Source organism: Tursiops truncatus, chromosome 7 (assembly GCF_011762595.2).
Source record: "Tursiops truncatus isolate mTurTru1 chromosome 7, mTurTru1.mat.Y, whole genome shotgun sequence".
Lineage (NCBI taxonomy): Eukaryota > Metazoa > Chordata > Mammalia > Artiodactyla > Delphinidae > Tursiops > Tursiops truncatus.
In genome coordinates this window covers 34688874-34707157 of record NC_047040.1, presented here as the reverse complement: position 1 = coordinate 34707157, position 18284 = coordinate 34688874, and the positions used below count along the sequence as shown (strand labels likewise).

The 18284-nt window shown below is 43.6% G+C and overlaps 1 long non-coding RNA gene across 3 annotated transcripts in view; it reads right to left on the bottom strand.

Annotated features, from left to right (window-relative positions):
• Positions 1-18284, bottom strand: part of LOC109550562 (uncharacterized) — a 51891-nt gene that overhangs the window by 14021 nt on the left and 19586 nt on the right. For 2 of the 3 annotated variants that reach the window (XR_012333014.1, XR_002177102.3), the window contains one exon: positions 13126-17470. The exons of the other annotated variant lie outside the window; for it this stretch is intronic. This is a non-coding gene — a long non-coding RNA (uncharacterized lncRNA). Of the gene's footprint in view, positions 1-13125; positions 17471-18284 lie in introns of those variants that run through there. 3 annotated transcript variants of the gene reach the window in all.

The window sequence follows — 18284 nt, the reverse complement described above, 5'->3', positions numbered from 1 at the left end:
AAGAGAAGCCACAGCAATGAGAAGCTCGCGCACCGCAACGAAGAGTAGCCCCTGCTCGCTGCAACTAGAGAAAGCCCGTGCACAGCAACGAACACCCAATGCAGCCAAAAATAAATAAATAAATATATTAAAAAAAAAAAAAAAGAAAGAAATCTTCTCTCAAAAGGGAAAGAGGCTAGTTTTCTTCAGTATTCACTCTCCTCTTAGGGACCACTTCTCGAGGCCCCCTCATCAATAACCCATTCCAGAATAGATGCAGAAAGTTGCCCGAGAACAAAGTCAACCTCATCAGCGTGCATTTTTCGAGGACCAGGATCAATGGTTGCCTGTCTCCCGGGCTCCAGCTCTGCTCTGGTTTCCTGTGATGTCCCAAAACACTACTGACCATGGTTTCACAATCTCATCTATAAATTCAAGGTCATGGGACAAAGTTCACCTTGATCGATCTGACCACTTGAACAGATCTAAAGAAGCTAAGTGCTGTCTTAAAATCTCCACGCGTGGTGGGCATCACATCTTTTTAAATGTGCTTATCTGATGCTTTTGGTTTACCAAGTATTCCTCTGGTGAGAAATACGGAAGCAAAACTAGGAATAAAATAGTTGTGCCTTCTCTCTGACACTTGTCAATATTACTCTAGCTTCATTGAGCAGTATATTTGTTCTTTGATTGATACATCTTATGTTCAATAGCATTTCCCACAAAAGTTCTCTCTGTCTGGCACTTAGCCAACTTGGCACTGCTCTGATTCACACTTCTGCCTTTGGCGTCAGTTTGCCCCATTACTTCCATAATTTGTTCACGTCCTTTCTTTGTCTTTGCCTAGCAGAGAACAATCTGGTTACAGTGCCCCCCGCACCCACAGTGCTTATTTCTTCTTCATTTACAGTTACATCCTCCAAATTTCATTTCTGAGAGCTTCCTGGGCATTTTATGCTATATTTCCTTTTTACAGTTGCTGGTAAATGGGAGAAGAGCCATCACTGCTCTGTACTTTCTGAAACGGACTTCTGAGAAGCCTATAGCCCTGAATAACCCTGAATAAGCCCTGAATAACAACACCCACCCTTGTCTTTCTCTTGTTATGAACCCAAAGATGTTCTACCTAAACATTCTGTCACTCTCCTATCACAGCCTTTGTGGTTGGCTCGACAGCCATTCCCCTCATTTATTCCTCTCACTTTTTGAGCCACGCAGGCATTTTTTAGGGCTTCTTCTTTAAAAGAGGTAGAGCTTCTCAAACCTGGGTAATTGAAGGATCCCTTCCCAGCTATATTCTCCCTCTGTTTAAGTTTTGTGATTTGCTTTAGGGAGGCCCCATCCGTACCTTTCGTTGGGCCAAGAGGCTTGTGTTGTTCAAACCCCGCTGGGAGCAAGCTTCTGGTTCAAGCGGTAGGATGGGTTTGGAGGCACGAAGACAACCCCTGTTGGGGCCACAGCGGATGCTGAAACTATATGCTCAGATCAAGGAAGCTGGATGCAATAAGCCAGAAGTAGAAGTCTCAGCCCCAAAACTAAGTGGCTAGAGGCAGATATCAAAGGTAAAGCAATTATACTCCAATAAAGATATTTAAAACAAAAAAGCCACGGAAAGCCAAGGATCAGAGGGTCAGGTATAAAAACACTAAGTTAGGGGGCTTCCCTGGTGGCGCAGTGGTTGAGAGTCCACCTGCCGATGCAGGGGACACAGGTTCGTGCCCCAGTCCAGGAAGACCCCACATGCCGCAGAGCGGCTGGGCCCGTGAGCCATGGCCGCTGAGCCTGCGCGTCCAGAGCCTGTGCTCTGCAACGGGAGAGGCCACAACAGTGAGAGGCTTGCGTACCGCAAAAAAAAAACCAAAACAAACAAACAAAAAACCCACTAAGTTAGGAAAATAAAAGCTGGGAATCTGGACAGTTACTTTTAGCAAGCACTGTGGCCCGTAGTGTGAGGTACGAGAGAGTCGTAGGTACATTTCTGTTTGTTTCTATTTGCATTCTCACCCAAATGGTCTCTACTCCCTTTCTTCCTGTGAAGTTCCTGGATTTCCACTCAAGTTTATATTTTATGATCATATGGTCCCGTCCTTTGTTAGTTTTCTTGTTTTTAACATTGCCAGGTACCACGTGGATCTCATCCCTCTAGGCTTTGGTGGTGTCCATTAGACAACAGTAGCATCATTGCACCAAAATTGCAAGTCTTCTTTCTTTATCACCCATAGTCTCTGCTTTAATATCTAGATGCCACCGTAACAGCTAACTTTTATTGAGAACTTTCTATGTACCGGGCGCTATTCTATGGTAGGTACTATATGCTGGCTGTGCAGATGATGAAACTGAGGTACAGAGTGGGTAAGTTACTGCCTGAGATCACGTCACTAGCAAGTGGAAGGGTCAAGATTGGAACTCAGGTAATCTGGTTGCAGCATCCACGTTCTTAACCACTCATCTGAATATGTTTATTTTCCTGAGGTCATTTTCCTTGTTATTTTCTCTGGAGAATTACCAGGACCTCTTTTATTATTATCACTTTTCCCCCCACTATAACCAGTGTCTTCTTTGGTTTCATATTGTGGGGTATCATCTATATAAGTTTTTAGTATTCTAATTTACTTAATTATTGCTCAAATGTATTCATGTTCCTTTCTACAAGCATCAGTGCCTACTGTGTTATGAGCAGTATGCCTATATGGTCTTTACACCTAGTGAGAATCAATCCAGACCAGAGGTTCTGATCCAGGGCCAATTAAAGTCTTTAAAGGGGTCTGTGAATGTGCAAAATGTGTGTGTATCCACATGTGATTTTGAGGAAACATTCACAGAACAGAACTATCATCAGATTCTCAAAGAGTCTATGACCACTTCCCATAAAGGTGAGAATCACTGGCCTAAAGAGACACAGAGCTAATTACAATACAGTGACATCCTGATCAGATCTAGGAGCCATTCCCGCAAACACGCTTTCCCAGCCTTTGTAAGAGATACTCCCTCTGTGTCTGGGTCAGTCCTTCCAATGTTACAAGATATCTTAATACCACCTAGTGACCTCCAAGAACTGTAAAGGGTCTGAGATTTTTTTTCTTTTTTTTGGTGTATGCGGGCCTCTCACTGTTGTGGCCCCTCCCGTTGCGGAGCACAGGCTCCGGACGCGCAGGCTCAGCGGCCATAGCTCACGGGCCCAGCCGCTCCGCGGCACGTGGGATCCTCCCGGACCGGGGCACAAACCCGCGCCCCCTGCATCGGCAGGCAGACTCCCAACCACTGCGCCACCAGGGAAGCCCAGGGTCTGAGATTTTACCCTACTTACAAACTAACAAGTTAGCCTGACACAGTTTGATGGATGCTAGCAGAAGACACAAGACTCCTGGATCAGAGACAAAGGACTTTATTCTTCACAGCAACAGCAGAGCTAGATTATTAGAATTTATGCCCGCTTCCTGAGCCTCAATTCCGAAGGCAATATGAGTAGGGCCAGTGGACACCTGGATGTGCAAAGGGTTGCATTGCAGGAGAGGAACCCTGAGATTAGGGAACTCAAATCTTTGATAATGGATGGTAAGCCTGCCAGAAGGTGACGTTATCTTTAGTATACTGGACAGTAAGAATGTCTGCTAATTCCTCCATGGGAGACACTGCTTTATCTTCCAAAGCTGTTCACTATACCAACATCCTTAAAACGAGGGTCTGGAATCAGAAAACAGATCAGTGGTTTCTGGGGACAGGGAGTTGCTGGAGGGTTGATTCCAAAACGGCATGGGGAGTTTGTGAGGGAGACAGAACTGTTTCATAGCTTGTTCGTGGTAGTGGATATACAATTGTTTGAGTTTGTCTAAACTTGCAGAACTGGACACTAAAAAGAGTGAATTTTACTGTATGTAAATAAAAAATAAATATTATAATTTTAAAAACAAGAACAAAAGAAATAAGAACGACAACAGAAGAAAGAGGGTCTGGAACAAAAACAGGCAGAGCCTCTGCTCACGAGATGGGCACATCTCTGGCACGTGACTTGTACCCTTGAAGACGTTTCCTCAGTCCTTTGCCCTTTCTCTTCACTGGTTTCCTACTCTGCCCCCTTCCACAGAGTGCAGTCCAGAAACGTGTCCTAAATGTCTTCTGATGACGCTAGTTCAATCTAGAAAAATTACTGACGCTAGTTCAATCTAGAAAAATTACTGGGATTTTGTAGACCCAGTAATTTTTTGGAGGGGAGAGGAGTCTTAGTTATGAATGAGGGAGACATTCCAAGGGCAGAGGAGTGAACTTTGGGTCGAATCATTGTATATTTCTTTCTACCCAGGCAATTATGCCGCTGTACTGGCTACAGACCCATCGTGGAGAGTGGGAAAAGTTTCAGTCCTGTGAGTATAAAACATCTGAGAGCTGCCGAGCCAGGACTTCTGGAGGAAACAGCAAAGCATCACACCCATTACGTGGAATTGGTTTTCAAGGAAAGCACAATACTGTGCATCAGAGACTCAGAGGTTTGCCATTTTGCCCTTCTCAATGAGGGTAACTAGATATTCTTCTCAGAAATACAGTCAGGGAGCGGCTTAATGGCTTTTTTGAAGGTGAAGTTTATAAACTAGCATGTTCTAAGTGAAAACAGATTATGCCATCTTCCTTACATCTAGCTTTGTGATAGGGAGAAACAGAAAAGAATCTATTTCTCACACTGTCATTTCAGCAGCACGTTTTGTGGAGTCATAGCCAAAGTGAAACGTTTTTCTGAAATAACTGCGTGTGTTCTCTCTGAATGCGATTCCATCCTTGATTAGTACTAATGGTCTATGGGGAAGAGAGGAGAAGCTGTTTCCATCTTTCATGCTGTGTGGAATCAATAGCCACTAAGTATACGTACCATCCATAGAGCTTCTGTTTCAGACCCTCTCATGCCTACTGCCTCCACATCCCTCTCCCTAAAAAACCTAGGATAAGTCGCTAAGAAAGACTATATAGAATTATTCATTTTAAAAACATAACCTTTTTCCTACAAATGTATAAACTGTAGAAGTTAAATATCCAGAGATGTTTGGATTCCTAAATTGTTAAGAAGAATGTGGAAAAGTGAGAAAGCGTTATGATGATGCCAAAGGGGGATGTGCAAGGAAATATGTCTAAAGGAAAGATTAAAGAATGGATTAAAGTCCTGCATTGGTGTCATCACAGACTGGGCGCTCAGCTCACGTCTCCAAGCTCCTTCCATGCCCCAAAGAGCTGTCCTTGGCCACCACACAGGCCTGGGGGTGAGCCCCTGGTTGTACCCCTGCCCTCTCTGGGAGGAGGGACCAGAGCAGGGGCCAACATGGGCCCTGGAAGTGGGTTTGGGGCCTTGGCAGCAGGGAATTCGGAGGTTGTGTGTGTCCGTGGCTTGTGGCTGGAAGGTGGGGTACCGGCTGTGAGTGCAATGTCCCTTTGGTCCCAAGGACCCTTGCCCCTTGGGGATGGGTGTGGCAAGAAGGGGCCAGAGTTGGGACCCAGAGCGGAGTCCCGACAATCTGAGACTAAGGACGGTGTTGGGAATGGACTCCTTAAGCCACATTTGATACTCCTGACATCAACAGAAATATAAAGAAGAGTGGACTCCAGGATGGTAGTTCATATACACAAAAAATAATGTTACAGGAAATCGAATAAAGTGCTTAATCTCACCATTCCTCACTCTTCAGCTATAATTTTCTTTACATCACCTCCCTGCAAAGTGTCAACTAACCATGTTTAGTCCCTGTTAGAACGGGTAGACTTCCCTGGAACTGTAATAGCCAACAGACAGAACTGGATTCAGTGGTTCCCCAGGCCAACTCTGGTTTAGAAAGCCATTTCTAATTTTGTCTGAGACCCGCTTTCCTGTAATGTCCACATATGGGATAATGTTGGGCAAATCCGTGCCTCATTTATGAGACAGCCTTTCCCATAGATGCAGCCAGTTCTCATCCCCTCTATCCTTATGCACTCACCCTCCTTGTCCCCTTTCCTTTTTCTTTTTTTCCCCACCCTGGCATCCATTCCTTGTCCCCTTTCTAGCTGAGTTATTGTCATACATTTTTCTAACATCTCTTCCTTCCTGAGACTCCAGGTAACGTCTCCATAAATGCTTCCTGAATCCTCTCCTACCGCTGCTCTCTCTGGACCCTTCCCTCCCATACCTAATCCTGAGCTCACTATAACCTCCACTCTTACTCTGCTGAACCAGCCCCTCTCCTGCCTTCCATGCTTATGGTAAATGGTACCATCATTGTGTGCTTTTTCTCACCCAGAACCAAGGCCTGATGATTTTAACATGCACTAGCCCTCAAGCTCATCTGTCGCTTTTCCTCCGCACACACGCTGCCCTAATCCAGACCATCTTCATTTACACTGAGATCATTACACAACTTCTGCACCTGGTTACCTTCCTTCCCACACCTCCCACACAACGCAACTCACAGCAGGGTCCTCACATTTCCCAGAATTCCTTTCGAAGCTTTTAAAAAATGTGATGGCCTAGGATTTCCCTCAGTTTTACTGGATTGGAACCTCGTGCGGAGTAGCCTGGGAATAGCTCAGAATTTTTACAAAACTCCCCAGGTGACAAACGCAACCAGTCTGCAGGTCCGGAATCAGGAACCACTGCATACTGTAGCTCAAGAAACCTTCCAGAACTATCAGTTCAGAGATGCTGAGTGGCTCCCACTGGCCCCAAATGCTGTCTCAAAACTGAAGCCCGCCTTTGAAGACGCTCCACAGTCTGTCTGCTCTGACCCCTCACACCGCCTCCTTCTAATCACTTCCCTGTGGTCAAAGCCACCGACTTGGTTTCTTCCTAACACCTTGTGGACAGCCTCCCAATCTGGGTCTGGGCTGGCTCCATTCCCTCCTCGCCCCTCTTCCAGGAAGCCTCTGCAACCACTGTTCCCTGACCTCCGGGGAGCCTGCCTCTGGACCCCACTTCTGATGCGTGGCTTCTGTTGGCCCTAATTGTAGTTCATCTTGCTCCAGCCAGGCCCTGTGCTTGGCACAGGACAATTGCTTGACAGATGCTCCTCTTGTTAGAGTAAAACTGAGGGACTGGTCTGTCCCTCACTGCCATGTATCCCGAGCCCAGTCCAGGGCCTTTCAAACAGGAGAGGCTCAGTACTTGGCTGTTAATGACCGTGGTGCTTATCAAACTTTGACTTTTTTTTTTTAATCAAAAGATTAAAACACTAATTTTTCTTCTTAAAGTTTGTACCAAATTGTGTAAAAAAGAAGACCTGCAGCCCTTGGACTCAACCCAGGAACTTATAGTTCCACCTGAACTAATGGTATGTTCTTTTCTCCTGATTTATTTCTCTTTTTATGTCAACTCTAAGGGAATAAACAGTCCATCAGCTCATTCCCAGGTGACACTTTCCAGCATCTTTAACTCAGATATCTTAACGTGAATGTCAAAAGGAAAATGTAAAACATCTTCAAAGAAAAACACTCTCTTCCTTATAACTTGTTTCTTTGGTTTTTGCCCCACTAAAAATAAAGCCAAAGTGAACAAGGATTTACTATCTATCATAGGAAATTTTACTTACTCAAAATGTTCATAGACTTAATATCAAATTATCCCATGGGTACCTTTGTACTACCGTCACCTTCAGGAAACTGTGGAAGGCATTCCCCTCCCTGCCCTGCCCCTGGGTGGACCCACCTTGTCCATGACCTTTCATCTAGTAGAACTCATCTCCTTCTGTGTCCAAAGCAGGACAGTCAGAGTCTGTTTTGGCACACAGGCATCTTTATTAAAATCCAGAGAAAACCCAGGGTACAAACTGTAAGCAGGTGAGGGCAGTTACCAGCTCCCTGTATCACTTACCTGACAGCCTGGCACAGGTTTAAAGCATTTTCTTTTCTTTTTAAAAACCTGTTCCTCCAGGCATCTCTTGGACTCATTTGTAATTGTTGCACAAACTTCTATGGGGAGCATCCCATACATCGGCACTTTGCTAGGCCCTTGGGATACAGAAATGATACACTGCCTGTCTCTCAGGAGCTCAGTCGGATGGAAGAGTCAGACAGATGTGCCCATAACAATTAATGATAGAAGGCCAAGAGGGCTGTATGGAGACCTAGGAACCGGGGCTGGGAGTGGAGCAGAGAGCAAGAGGTGGGAGAGGGTGGACATCCAGAGAGACTTTGCCAAAGCGCCAAGCTTGAGCTGAAACTTGAATTATCAATAGAAGTTATCAAGAAGTAGGAAGGGGAAATGAATGGGACACGGAGAGGGAATTCTAGGTAAAGTAAAAATCACGTGTATTGGCTAGTGGCTTTGTGGAACTCAGAGCTTTCAGGAAAAACCAACAATCCCAAATGATGAGGGCATCGCCTGTTGGAGGGTTCACTGTAACCCCCACCCCTACCCCAAAGTGTGGGACTGGAAAGGGCAGAGAAGGGCAGATCCTGATGGGCCTTTAGTGCAGATCTAAAGAATATAAATATTTTGCGCAGGTAATGGAGAGTCATGAAAGGATTTCAATAAAGGATATTTACCGTTTGGAAAGATTACTCTGGCTGTTGTATGGGGTAAATATTGGAAGGGGTCACAAGTGAATGCAGGGTGACAGGTGGGTATCACACAGCCCAGGAGAGGGACAATGGTGTCTAGGATTAGGGTGCTGGTGGTGGAGGTGGAGAGAGAGGGCAGACGGGAGAGAGGGTTAAGAGGCAAAATCAATAGGGTTTGGTGGAGAATTGGGATTGAAGAGTTTGAGTTTTGTATTATTTATTAGTGGAAGAAGCTTGAAGATTGATGGGAAGAATACAAGTAAAAGGGAGAAGCTGAAAACTTCAGAGATGGAAGGGGTGGGTCGAAAGCATAGACTGAGGAATGCCTTCTCTATTTCTTTCAGAAAACTTTCACTAACAGTCTTCTCAAGTCTGGGGAGGAATCCCCCTGTGCTCCCTAGAGCTCTGTCCTTATCCTGTAGGGTATCTTCTGCCAGACTGACATCACCTATGTACTCACTAGGTTGTGAGCACAAGCCACCTGTGAGGAGAATGTGGCATTCACTGCTGTGTCACCATTGCCCTGCAGGGCATCTCAGTTTTTTGGTCTCAAGACTGCTTAAGCCCTTAAAAAATGACTGAGGGCCCTAAAGAGCCTTTGTTTATGTGGGTTATATCTATTAACATTTGAAGTATGTGAAATTAAAACTGGGAATTTTTTGTCTTGTTGTTTTTTGTTTGTTTTTTGCGGTACACGGGCCTCTCACTGCTGTGGCCTCTCCCCTTGTGGAGCACAGGCTCCGGACGCGCAGGCTCAGCGGCCGTGGCTTACGGGCCTAGCTGCTCCACGGCATGTGGGATCTTCCCAGACCGGGGCACGAACCTGTGTCCCCTGCATCGGCAGGCAGACTCTCAACCACCCCGTCACCAGGGAAGCCTTTTATTATTATTTTTTTAATAAATTATTTATTTATTTATTTTTGGCTGTGTTGGGTCTTTGTTGCTGCGCGCGGGCTTTCTCTAGTTGCAGCGAGCAAGGGCTACTCTTCGTTGTGGTGCGCGGGCTTCTTATTGCGGTGGCTTCTGTTGGTGAGGAGCATGGGCTCTAGGCATGCAGGCTCAGTAGTTGTGGCTCTTGGGCTGTAGAGTGCCAGCTCAGTAGTTGTGGCGCACAGGCACGTGGGATCTTCCCGGACCAGGGCTCAAACCCATGTCCCCTGCATTGGCATGTGGATTCTTAACCACTGCGCCACCAGGGAAGTCCAACACAGATACACTATTGATACTATGTATAAGATAGATAACTAATGAGAACCTACTGTAGAGCACAGGGAACTCTACTCAATGCTCTGTGGTGACCTAAATGGGAAGGAAATCCAAAAAAAGAGGGGATATATGTATACGTATAGCTTATTCACTTTGCTGTACAGTAGAAACTAACACAAATTGTAAAGCAACTGTACTTCAATAAAAATTTTTAAAAAAAGAAAATAAGGGCTTCCCTGGTGGCGCAGTGGTTGAGAGTCCGCCTGCCGATGCAGGGGACGCGGGTTCGTGCCCCGGTCCGGGAAGATCCCACATACCGCGGAGCGGCTGGGCCCGTGAGCCATGGCCGCTGAGCCTGCGCGTCCGGAGCCTGTGCACTGCACTGGGAGACCCCACAACAGTGAGAGGCCCGCGTACCCAAAAAAAAAAAAAAAAAAATTGTCAAAAAAAAAGAAAATAACATGGGTGAACACATTGCACATTAGCATGAATAACATATGGTTCATGAAGAATAACTCTATCTTTCCAAAGAGAAATCAGTGAGAAGAGTGGCATTGTTTTACAATTTTTGCAAAGCTCTTTAATACTGGCTTAAAAGACAGCTGGATTTGCGTATCTGCTTCTACATTCAGCCTGTTGCTGTACCACACATGATGCAACCTTTGGAAAGCTCCAGTGTAACTCGTGAGAGAATGAGAAGGAAGAGGGTAAATATTACTATAAAATAGTTTTGACCTTGGAACCCCTGAAAGGAATCCATGGACTATCCTCTGAGAACCACTGGCCCAACCTGGTGAGACAAGCGTACAGATTGTTTCATTAACTGGAGCTTTTAATCAGTTCCCAGAAACTTCCATCTCTCTGTCATTCTTTCCGACAAAACACATAACTTAAGACAAGATTTACAGAATTCTTATGAAAAGAAATTCTCTTTTAGCCAATCTGCCTTTACTGTTCAATTTCCATCACTTTAGTCAGTTAAGCAACTTCCACCATGATTTTTGTTCAGTGTTGAAATTATTCAGTGTGAAATGATTTATGGAAACACAGAACTCCACCCAAAGATCTGCCCTTTTGATGGCTCCCACAAAGAGCAAAACAGTTTTGCATAAAATATTTTTATAAAGGTATCATCAAATTTAATTTCAAATAAATTAATTCAATTCCCTTGAGAAATGGTTTCCTTAATTTTTTTAACTAGCGGAAGTTGTTTAAACCATGGTTTTTCCAGATGTATGGAACCATTTCAACTTTAGAGAACTCCAGGCAGGGAGCCTGGTGCCCTCGGGCTCATGGTTCTGCTCACATTAACCATCGGTGTCTCCTTGACTAGGTCACATCCCCTCTTTGAGCCTCATTGTTATTCCCGTCTATAAAACTAGACCAGTGGTTCTCAGATTCACTCATGTGCAGGAGCAAGCAGAAGTCCAGGGCTTTTCCTTGAACACCATTTTCTTTGCTGAACATCATAAAATAGTGGCAAATTTAGTTAGGCTGAGTGGAATAGGAACTATTTCAGACTTAGAAAATATGACTTATTATATGGTCCCTGTACCAGGTCAAAACAGGAAGCATAGAAGTCCATTAAAAAAAAGAAAAAGGAAAAGAAACGGTCACCCAATTAAGCATGATCTACTCTTTGCAAATTACCCTCATAAATATTTACTTGTTCTTTCCATCTTATTGTCAGCTCTCACTTGCAGTGCCGTTGCCTTTACAGAAACGAAATGGGAGGAAAACTTTAACAAAATTCTGCTCTTTACTTCTGCTAACTGAGAAAAGTCCAACTTTCCGCTGTAGCTGTAAAACCCCTCAATCTTGCTTGGGAAACAATGATGGTCGGTGAAAGGAAGGTCCTTATTGGCTTTAAAAAGTCTGACATTCTGTTCTTTTACCATGTTTCAACACACAGCCAGCCTCACCTCACAGAAGTATGGCCTCTGAGAACCAAAGTAGCTTCTAGTCAAATCCCTAATTTGCAGATAAAATCAAGCCTAGAGACTCACTGAGATTTTCCTACATTCGCCTGGCTCCCTAGTGGTCAGTCAGGGCTTAGAACCTGGGTCTCCCATTTCCTGATGGACTCAGTGTTCTGGCACTTTGCAAGCCTGCCCGATGATAAATAGCACACATTCCCAGCACACATACAGTTAATTCTCTGTTGATGTTCTGTTATCATTTGTAACTTAGCCAGCAATTATTTCTTCGGTTGAGAAGTTGACATTAGAAATCTCATCCCTGGCACATAAGATTCTTGTTTGTTTATAAGATAAGATTTAATTAAAATCCACTTAGTTTTTTTTTTTAAACTAGAAGAGATGGAAAAATAAATATGCAAAGCAGTGAATTTAATTGTGAAGTGATTAGGCTACTGTTCTATGAGTATCTGTCTTTGTTTTGTTATCCATGGTGGGTTCCATTAAATCTTGTTCAGTTTGTAAGCTCTAATGAAGGCCGTGTGTTTGTCATTGACACCAGCATTAAGTCTGAATTTATCTGTTGCTGAGATTGGCAAAAGAGCCCAAAAAGAAATGTCTGGCTTTCTATGGGGAGAGGACCCCCTGGATCACCCTAGGAACCATAAACGACCTCTGGGACTGAAAATGAAGGACCCTAAAGCTCCCCTTGTGGGGAACACTTGTGATGGTGACAGCAATGACACCACAGTTCCTACTTTGATTGAAAATCAAAATTAATGAAAGAAGATGTGTCACAGCATCTGCTCACAAATCAAAATACATACCTGGCGATTCAAACTCACTCTTTTGCCCAACTAATAGCCAGCTTGTTATATAATTAAAATCTCTGGCTTCTAAAGAGCAATTCCACCTCAGTCCAAATCTAGAATGTGGTCGAAAACAAGCCTCATCTGTCACAGTTTTATTTCACTTTGCTTATTAGGCCTATGATAATTGCTTCTAGGTCACAGTGTTATTTGCAACATGAAATCTAGCTGGCTTCTTTCCCACTAATGATAATTCTCCTACCTGTAAGGGCCTGACACAAAGTTTAAGGAAATGTTCCATCCAATTCTTATCTCTCTTGCAAGGATGCTGGAATTATTTATAGTGACTAAGACAAAAGGTGTGTTCTCATTTATTATAACGAGACCCTTACGTTACAGATGGTTCTGCTAAAGAAAGCTAAGGCTACTTGCCACTAACCAAATCACAGGATCATGAGGCTGGAAGAAATCATACTTTCCAGTGTGATGCTCAACCACATCTGATCTTTCGAAAATTCAGAAAATCCTGGTAAAGATTGTACATTGTCTTTTTTTTTTAAACTGACTTTTTAAAATTTTTAATTTTATTTATTTTTTTATATAGCAGGTTCTTATTAGTTATCTATTTCATACATATCAGGGAATACATGTCTATCCCAATCTCCCAATTCATCCCACCCCCACCCCCACCGCTTTCCCCCCTTGGTGTCCATATGTGTGTTCTCTACATCTGTGTCTCTATTTCTGCCCTGCAAACCGGTTCACCTGTACCATTTTTCTAGGTTCCACATATATGCGTTAATATACAATATTTGTTTTTCTCCTTCTGACTTACTTCACTCTGTATGACAGTCTCTAGATCCATCCATGTCTCTACAAATGACCCAATTTCATTTCTTTTTATGGCTGAGTAATATTCCATTGTATATATGTGTCACATCTTCTTTATCGGTTCATCTGTCGATGGACACTTAGGTTGCTTCCATGTCCTGGCTATTGTAAATAGAGCTGCAATGAACATTGTGGTACATGACTCTTTTTGAATTATGGTTTTCTCAGGGTATATGCCCAGTAGTGGGATTGCTGGGTCGTATGGTAGTTCTAGTTTTAGTTTTTTAAGGAACCTCCATACTGTTCTCCATAGTGGCTGTATCAATTTACATTCCCACCAACAGTGCAAGAGGGTTCCCTTTTCTCCACACCCTCTTCAGCATTTGTTGTCTGTAGATTTTCTGTTGATGCCCATTCTTGTACATTTTCTCTTCAGACTCAGTTTTCTACACAGAGCTGTGGCTCAACAAATATTTGCTGATTCACCCAGAAACTCCTCTAGCTGCCCTAGCTACCTCCATTGTTCAAGCAGGCTTAGTGAGTTTCTCCCCTCCAGCAGCAGACGGCAACAGCGACCACATTCCCTGTTAAACAGCCCGTGGTGTTTTCACAGGTCAAAATAGTCACCAGGCACTCACTCCTTCAGCTTTCCCTTCTCCAAGCAGCCTGTCCCAAAGGTATCCAACAAGGAGAGGCTTTTTTTTTTAACTATTTAGAACTCAATTCTTTCTTTTTATTTTTTTGTACTCAATCCCATAGACCAATATTACTCTGTGAAAAGTACAGGTAAAATAAAATCATTTTAAAACACTCATTTGGGGGACTTCCCTGGTGGTGCAGTGGTTAAGAAGCCGCCTGCCAACGCAGGGGACACGGGTTCGAACCCTGGTCTGGGAACATCCCACATGCCGCGGAGCAACTAAGCCCGTGCACCACAACTACTGAGCCTGCGCTCTAGAGCCCGCGAGCCACAACTACTGAACCCTGCGCCTCGAGCCCATGCTCCGCAACGAGAGAAGCCACCGCAATGAGAAGCCCGCGCACCACAATGAAGAGTAGCCCCCGCTCGCCGCAACTAAAGCCCACACGCAGCAACAAAGACCCAATGCAATCCCAAAACACTCATTTGTCTACTAATTGTATAGTTATTAAGCACTTACCATGTGCCAGGCACTGGGCTATATGCTGCTAAATAATGAAAAAGACATGATTTCTTCCCTAGGAACTCATCGTATTGTGGGAAAGATAGACGTAGAAAAAGAGCGATAAGTGTGATACTATTTGGCTGTACCACTCGGCTTGCAGCATCTTAGATTGAACCCAGGCCCTAGGCCGTGAAAGCATGGAGTCCTAACCACTGGACCGCCAAGGAATTCCCAATATTTTCTTTTTCATCAGTGGAATCTTCCTCTACAATCTAAGGGATGCTTTCAAAATTGTACTGTTTTTGGATTAGCCCAGTTAAGGCGATTTTTAAATTTTAATGAAGGAGAATTTGGGGATTTTTAAGTGAGGAAAAGACAAAAATAAATAACCATTTTAAACACTGCATACATATGAAACAGAAATAGACTCACCAACATAGAGAACAGACTTGTGGTTGCCGAGGGGGAGGGGGTTGGGGGAGGGATGGAGTGGGGAGTTGGGGTTAGCAGACGTAAGCTATTATATATGGAATGGATAAACAACTAGGTCCTACTGTATAGCACAGAGAACTATATTCAGTATCCTATGATAAACCATAATGGAAAAGAATATATAAAAAAGAATGTATATATATATATATATATGTACAACTGAATCCCTTTGCTATACAGCAGAAATTAATACAACATTGTAAATCAACTATACGTCAATTTTAAAAACAGAGCAAAAAAACCCCACACTGCATACATTAATTTTAAAGCTAGATATAAAGTTGCAAGTGCTAATCTAAAATAAATATCTTGTGTTTTTTATGCTCTTCTTAACGTTTTTTTCCTCAATTTTCTATTAATAAATGTTTGACTTTGCTAATAAGAAGACAGTGTGTTTTTAAATGTTGCTTTCTATCTTGTAGAAATGAGAATTAGAATGCAGAATTACTAATCAGATATGTACAGTAAGAGAAAGTCTACCTAATACACCTTTTCTGTCATTATTGTAGTCCTCTGGGAAACTGAAAATTGTAGTTTACACACACAAAACCCCAGCTGTTACTGCTGCTGATTTCACCTGTGGTTTCAGAACTGCTGAGTCAACTTCATGGTTCTGGCTCTTTAAGAGATTAACTCATTCTCTCAATCTTCACTCTGCCTTTGACCTTGGCTCATGTTGTAGTAAACATTCTTTGAAGTCTAAATAAATATCTGGTTTATAATTTCAAAGGCAGGGACCTCAACATGCACACATTCAGTGTCAAATCACAGTCATGTTAGAATGAGTCAAATAAGTTCATGTTCTGAGTTCAGAGTGCAATTTAACAGAAAGGTGGACAAGTGGACAGCTGTCTTCTTTCTAGATGAATCCTTAGACTCCTGAGCTGGGATACCTGTTCTAAATTAGCCTATTTGATATGTAAAACAGAACCTTATTAAAGAAAATTCTTCCCCAAAATGAATTCATCAGTCACATCTATTTATGTATTAGTCAAATGGTCTTAGCTCCAAGAAGTACTCAAAGAAAACCTTATTTAAAATGAGAGTTGCAGCATTTATTTCAGGTTCTTTTTAAAGAATCTTGCTTTCTGTCCAACTTCCCAAAATTAAAGCATGAGCTCCCTCTGCTGAGTGAATTATTGTATGAAACAGAATTTGTGCAGTGCCTGTGATGCCAGAAAATTCTTATAAACAAGCAATTATGAAGTGAAAAAAATATTTTCCTTTTTAAAAATCACGACTATAATATGGGATGGAATGGAAAGGTGGAGGAGAGTAATTTACAAGGTAAGAGATTCGTTAGTTGAGATTTTTCCCCCTAAACCTCACTCCTGCATGGTGACGCTTTATAACCACCATTGCTGGAATCACCAGGAAGTGTTTACAAGCCCCTGTTCTCACACCTACCCTACTACCTGGCTTTGGTTCTTCACAGCACTCAATCATATCTGAAATTACCGTCCTTATTTATTCATTGATCTGGTGATGGCTGTCTTCCCCTGCTAAAATGCTGGCTTCCTGTTAGAGAAGAACTTGTCTGCTCTCGGCCCTAGAACAGTGCCAGGCACACAGTAGGTGCACAGGAATATTTGTTAATGGGTGGAGGAAGAGAGGGAAGCAGGAAGTCAGGTTAGCACTTGCTGAAAGCGTCACCTAGGAATGTGACCCATTTAGAGAACAATTCCGTGCCAGTCATGTAGAACTGGATACAAATTAGTAGGAAATGAGAGAAAGAGAGAATTACTGAAGGCACAGGGAAAGGGTGTGGAATTCAGGCTTAACCTTAAAGATGGGGAGGGTTTGGTCAAGTTAGACAAGGAAGCAAGCAAGCATTGTGCTAGGCACTGGGATACAATGGTCTTTAAAAAAAAAAAGGCATGGACGCCACCCTCACAAAACCTACAGTTTAAGCATGAAGATAGATGTCAAACAAATAATCACACAAACTAAAATTTCAACTGGACAAGTGCTCCAAAGGAGAGGTGCATGGTGTTAGGGGAAGAGATAACAGGAGGACCGATTTTATAGGGGAGTTAGAGAAGGCTTCTCCTAGCTGAGATCAAAGGGTAAGTGGGGATAACCAGGTAAAGAGGATGAGCGCAGCGCATGCCAGGGGCTGGAGATGGAAAACGTGCTGCTGCTGGACCACGAGGGGAGAGGCTGGAGATGGACCCATCACCCGGGAGGGAGCGCCGACTTTGTGGAGCAAGAAAGGGTTCTAATGGTTTCCGTCCATATTTTTTCAGGGGTTCTAAGCTATTTTGACTCTCTTTTTCTTACTTTCTGTATTTACAAGATGGTCCACAATGAGTATATGTTACTTTAATAATCAGAAAAATGGGACATTTACGAACGAAAAAGTTGTCACCATATGTCCACTGGAGCCTTCTTTCCCTGCTCGCCTTCTTTTCCAGGCTTACAGAATCTGAATGATGATATCTCGCTTTTGGGCAGGACAGCCTGGGAGAGGCCGCCACACAGCTCCCAGAGGCGAAAACACAGCGGTGAGTCACTTGAGAACCTGGGCTTCACAGCAGATCATGGCTCTGTGTTCTCTTGGCCCACCTCCGGGTGTGGGTACCTTAGTGAGGAAAGGTTGTGTCACTCAGTATTGCTGCCGTTTCCTGCTACATCCATCTGTGCTTCCACAAGGCCAAATCAGACGGACTACTTAATTTCAGATCTTCGTGGCATAAGCCACTTGAATGACCAGGTTCTAAGGGAGGTGGGTGCTGCCTTCCTGGTCCCCCCACCCAGGCCCTGTCTGCCATTGTCTGTTGAGGGTCTATCCCATCCAGAAAGTCTATGTTAACAGCCCCCAAAGGAGATTTAAAAAGACAACTAATGGATTCGTTGAGAGCAACTGAACTGGTAATCAATGTGAATGAGAATGACACAATTTATTCAAACTTTTAGGGTAATTCTATATTATAGCAACTATAATATGTCATATATAGCTATAAATTATTAACTATAAACTATAATCTACATATAAATAACATACCACAGAGTTATCCTTGTTAGCACTCAGTGTCCCTGTATGAAAGAATTGTTGGGTTGTGCCCGCAGCCCAGTCTAAACGCCCCTCTTTGAATGCTGGGGCTTTGTGTTTCTGTTGGCTTCCTCGGGATCCTGTTCTGTTCACATTCTAGCTGCTTGAGTTAGAACGGCTGTCTCTCTCTGTGAGGGCCTTTAACCACTGATGGTAATCTCAGTCTATCTGCAGTCCAGTGTTCAAAGTGAATTCTTCAAAGATGGAATCCTCATCCATGGCCTTCCCTGGGGGGCAGCTTCCCCAGAAGGAAGGTTGTGACTGTGTGTTGCCCACGGGCCATCGTTACTCTGCCCTCACTCACACCTGACGCCCTCGTTCCTTGTCAGCTCTGGGCTGCCTG